The following is a 6,008-nucleotide window of genomic DNA, read 5'->3' as shown; positions in this document are numbered from 1 at the left end:
GCACCACGTGCATTCAAAACAATCTTATTTCCTTGCGTTTAATCCGTACTTCTGATGGATGATCTCGATCATTCTACTTAATTTGCTCAATTTAATGAACAAGAATAAAAAAAACTGGCGAGGCAGAGTAACAGGAAAATCTTGCATCTGCTTGCAATAGGTTTGAGCAAATGGACAAGCGAATTCCTTGTGCGTGTGTCAGGCTATATGAAGTTTTCCAATTAAATTTGGATGGATTAAATTGCTGGGGCGCGCGGGAGGGGGTGGGGGTGGGTGCGGTGGTGTTAATTGTTCTATTTGATTTCGGAGTGTCGTACTCAATAGATATATCGAAAAAGGCAGCCAACATATACCACCTAAAACCTTGCGTTCTCTAAAGCACTGTAAAGGAAAAAAAGGGCGGGCCACATAATTAGCAATTTTCTATCAGTCCCATTTCATTAATTATCAGAATACAATTGTCATTGCAATTTAATACAGCGAAGTAAAGAAACTTACTTAAATGAATGCATTATTAGAGCAAGGGGACGTTTAATCATATTCTTAAGCTCTTCTCTGAATTTACGCTGGGAAACTGCATAAATAAACGTGTTTACACAGCAACTCAAAGTCATAAGGATATATCCAGATTGTTCCAAAATAGTAAATGGGTTGTAGAAATTTGTTTCTAAAAACTTAGTATCTGTAAATTGTGTATAAACATAAGATACGAAATTTACAAACCATAGAAGTATAAAACTGCCAGATATGGCGAGCAACAAAATCATTGATTTTCTTCGGTTCTCAATCTCCGGATCTTTGTGATTCTGATCATTGCTGTTCCCTCGGAGTGCCCTTCTCACTCGATTAGCCAAGACTATGTGCCTGATGGTCAGTACATTTAACAATGATATCAAAATAAATGGAATAAATGGGATTAAAAGGCTTTCCAGCCACAAAAATGCAATCCACATGGGTGAGGTATAGAAGCTTGCTTTTACAGTGCAGAACCATGGTAGGTTGTCAATTATTTCACGAGCTTCATATATGAAATACAACGGAACACTCTCTAAAGTGCCCAAAATGCACACCACTGCTATAACCACAGTTGCAGTTTTTGCCGTGCAATAATTGGTTCTCAGTTTCTGACAACAAATAGCCACAAATCGATCGAAGGTGAACGCGACAGTGAACCAGACGGAGCAGTGAACGGAAGCAAAATTCAGGACCAGAATAAGGCGGCAATTTGGTGTATAATTGAGGAATGAATAAGGAAAATAAGAATCATTGATCTCATACAGTATTACAACAAACACCAGGAAAGATAAATCCGCCAGTGCCATGGCCACCAGGTACCGAGTGATGCATCTGGAGAGCTCGCAACGTCCGCGGGAGAGAATCACAAGTGTCACCAGGTTAGCTGCAAAGAAGCAAATAATCAAGTTGACAACTTTCCTCATATTGTGCGAAAGAGCAGTTGGCATTTGTTTTGTTCGAATGATCATGCAGTGTTTACATTGTTGCTTTGGCGTCTGGAAGAGCCGAAAAGCAGTGGCATCAGATGGACCGCTGGTTTTACTCTCCCCCAATCTTGTACCTTGAATATACAGCAAAGTTGTGAAAGGGCAAAACTAGAGCTTCACGTAATTATACTGTCTCCAGAAGGTTTAAGAGGCCTTTTTTTTCACAGCATAGGGTTGTGAATCTGATGTTCGTAAATTTACTTGTTACAGAATGTGCGAACGCAATTACGACTTTTGCTTCAACTGAAAGGATTAAACATCCTGAATCCCGGAAGGATATTTCTGACACAAATGTTATTTAGGACCTGTATAAATAATCTGGACCCAGGAATTGGAAACATAACTTCAAATTTCGAAAATAACGCCAAATTTGCGGTGGAATACTAAAAGGAGGACTGCAAATTATAAACTCGCAGGATGGACGTGAAAATGGCAAAGGAATTCAACACAGAGATGTGCATGTTGGTCGGAGGAAATAAAATATGACCTCATGCTTCTTGGAAAATAAGTGTTTAACCAGTGAGAAGGAACACGCGGACCTGGGCATCAAGTCTTTTCATTAGCGCAAGGTAATAAGGCCGTAAACACGCGAACCTATCGAGGAGTTTTATTTCAATAGGGATAAATTTTAAAGCAGAGAATTTATATCAACCTTGAATAGAGATCCTGCTAGGCCACTCTTGGTGCACTATGAAGATCAGTGGTCTCAATGATATGGAAAGTTTAGATAGGCACTAATGAATGTGCAAAATATTATTCTTGGAATCATAACAGAACTGAGAGGTTATATATATCAGGGAATATTGAATAGGCTGGAGTTATTTTTATTAGGAAATAGAAGGCGGACTTTTTTCCTGATAAAATTCAGATGAAATTATCGGCAAGGTAGACATATGGAAAATGTTTCCAAGTGAGGGTGAGAAAAAAACCAGGTGCCTCAAATTTAAGACAGATGTGAATAAACCCAATAGCGGTATTTGAGAGAAACTTTGTTAACCAGAAACTAGTCACAATGGGTAACAAAAACAAAAATACCTTGAAAAACTCAGCAGGTCTGGCAGCATCTGCGGAGAGGAGCACAGTTAACGTTTCGAGTCCGACTAACCCTTCAACAGAACTAAGTAAAAATAGAAGAGAGGTGAAATATAAGCTGGTTTAAGTTGGGGGTGGGGGGGGGTGGAGGTTGGAGAAGTAGAGCTGGATAGAGGGCCAGTGATAGATGGAGATAACCAAAAGATGTCACAGACAAAAGGTCAAGGAGGTGTTGAAGGTGGTGATTTTATCTAAGGAATGTGCTAATTAAGGGTAGAAAGCAGGACAAGCAAGGTACAGATAGCCCTAGTGGGGGTGGGGTGGAGTGATACCAGACCTGCTGAGTTTTTCCAGGTATTTTTGTTTTTGTTTTGGATTTCCAGCATCCGCAGTTTTTATTGCTTTTAGTCACAATGGGTAACTGTTTTCCAGAATGATTAGCTGAAACAAATGCCATAGACACATTCGAGGGGAAGTTATTTCAGTAAAAGAGTAAAAAGAAATGAACCTTTTTGAGTCAATGGGAATACATTACATTACCTTGTAAAATGTTTCAAACGCACAGCAGGTAAGGCAGGATCAGTGCAGAGTGAATGTTTCCGATCTATCATCTCGCATCAATACAGACCATTGCACTGAAAGATATATTTTCTCTCTATCTGCAGATGCTGGATGGACGTGCCACTGCATCCCACAGTTTACAAATGTATTTCACATTTCTATAATCCGCTGTTTTGTGCTTCTGATAATAAAACAGGCTATTCACAAATTAACTTACATCGAATCATATTTTAACTGCAGGGCAAATTGTGCTGACAGACAAATGATTCCATTAAGAATATAACAGAAATATGGGAATTCTTATTGTTTGATTAATGATGCTAAATTTCGTCAACACGACCGCATCAGCCACATCAAAGCAAACAGAACACATCACGGGCAGAAGGAGCGGCGATTAAGTTCGACAGAAGAAATGATAAACTTTAACTGATTAGATGTAGCTTACCAGGAACACCAACTATTCCAAGAATAGGGTAATAAATACGTTCTATCTGTATGATTACCGGTTGTCCCATGTTCGGAGAGAAGCGGCGTTCTCTGTTCGTATTCTGTAAAGGCGGGTCTTCTGTTTTCAAAATAGTGTCTCATTTATACTTGTCAGAATCCACGAGTGACAACAAGAGCGTTGCTCAATGATTAGCATTACTTCCACTCATTTGAACAAAGAAATTAACCCGAGTCTTGTGTACTCCTACCACTAAAGGGGCAGGAACATTGTCAACTTATCTCATATTCAAATTTTTTTTTTAATGCCTGGAACATTGCGGTGATCACAATTTTTTCAAATAAAAACATTCAATGTCTTCACTCCAAACGCAATTGATACAGACGCTTGAATCTGAACGTATTAAACAATAGGTTCAAGGAAGGTAATTGATGATATAAAGGTGCACGATTGTGGCACATTCGATATATCCACAATTTGTTATAACATGTATTCTTTGAAGTTTAACGCTATTTCATACAGATTTAAGAGGATGCATGATGCATTTGAGGAGAAAGAGGTTTCACACGTAGACATAAAATGACCTATAGCCAGTTCCATGCTGCAGCAGAGATATTTCGGCATCAAGATGCATTGGGCGTTACAGGTCGTAGCTGCTCTGATAGGCACTAAAATCTATGCGTGGAAGACGCCGGTGGATATAGAGAGTAAAACCTGGTGCCAAAGCGACCAAGTCAATCGATGCCCCATTTCGCTGACATCACTTTTCGGGCAGTAGTCGTATACATTCCAGCTGCAACTTTATACCTTAGGTTCCGCTTGTCCTTCTTTATACTTCGAGTTCTGAACTCTCGGGGTTCGGAAAAAACTTCGTTTTTTCAACGTGTAGAAAGTCTACGAAAGATTTTATTTCTTTCAAAGTCAAAGTAATTCCATTCGTTGTGTTAGTTTTTTTTAGTGCAGCAACCTCCTTCGATGTGTTATTTATTCTGTAAATATAGCTGAATATTAAATGTAGCCTCTGGATTCATCTGAATTCATGTTAACTTTTCCATTTATTATAACTTGATAAAAGCAAGAGAGTGTCTTGGGTGTCCTTGTAATCTCGATATTTCATCAGAAAGCGGATCTGCAATTACCCTGCGAGACCACAAGCAAGTTAAGACACGTGACGTTTGCGCCAAAACAAAAGCGGCGACGTCAACGTCTGGAATGCTGTCTGCCTGATGCCTTCATTAATATCTCGGGTCTTAGATTTAATAATTAAATGTGGTAAATCTAGGTAACATAACGTGTGAACATTTAGTCAAAAGTGATAAAACAGTCATAAACCGGTGGATCGGTCCACAAAGATTTCAACAGACGATTTAATCGGCTACCGCTTAAGTAACTCAAGAGGATGCAACTCAGCTGAATATAAAACCACAATATTATGCTTTTGCTTTATACTATGAAAGCAACAGCTTAGTCCTGAAGTAAGGTTTTTTGGAGGGATGGGCGTGAAGGTCATTCGGGCCCAGTGGCGGGAGAACTGAAAGGAGCAGCTTTAGCAACCGCAACGGAAAGGAATAGCGTTCAAGATGAATGATCACTTCAATGATATGGGAAGATGTAACGAGAGGCAAGCAGGCGTTGGAGAGCACCATTATGATACAGAGACGTTTAATAGGCATATATTTTGAGCTATTTTTACGCGCTATGGCAGGAACTGATGTGAAAGAATGAATTGTCGCGGTAATGATTAGCATATACGAACGGAAGAGTGGTTTGAATGGAAGATTTCATCTTTCATATAGTTTGACATAAGCAGACCACCTCATGTCAGAACGCTAGTCAGTTAGTATCAATGCGAGGCAGGGATATTAGATTGAATAATATAAGGAGTCAGACCTGGGTAACGACCTAACAGTGTATGAACATTTATTCAAAAGTGATCATAATATGGTCGCTTTTACCGTATTGTTGAAAGGAGGAGCAAAAACAGTGGCGTAGGTTCTGGATTTGGATAAGGCTGCACCAATGGGAAAAGGTAGAGGCTGTGGTCAGCAAAAAGGGCAATTTCTTTAAGGGTTGCTCGACAGGTGCTCGTTGGGTTGTCCTCATTTTTTTCGTTTTGTAATATAAAGCCTGTTTACATTCCTAATGGGCAAGAGGTGCATTTTCCAAAACAAAATACGCCCGGACGACACAAAAGGAGGCGATTACGTAAATCAAAAAAAATGAGGGCCAACCCCTCGTTAATAACGCGCCCAAGGAAGTGCGCCACTCCCGGAAACCAAGAACTGTGATTGTACTCGAAAAGAGTTGCAATCTGTGACTGTTGATAACGCGAAAGAGTATCAACCTGCAGCTGTGGCTCAGTTCGTAGCACCCTCGCCTTTGAATCAGAGGGTTGTGGGTTCATGTCCCACTCCCGGAAACCAACAATCTGTGACTGTTGATAACTCGAAAAGTATCAACCTGCAAAT

This window comes from Cetorhinus maximus, chromosome 21 (assembly GCF_964194155.1).
Source record: "Cetorhinus maximus chromosome 21, sCetMax3.hap1.1, whole genome shotgun sequence".
NCBI classification, from domain to species: domain Eukaryota; kingdom Metazoa; phylum Chordata; class Chondrichthyes; order Lamniformes; family Cetorhinidae; genus Cetorhinus; species Cetorhinus maximus.
This window is presented reverse-complemented; position numbering follows the sequence as displayed.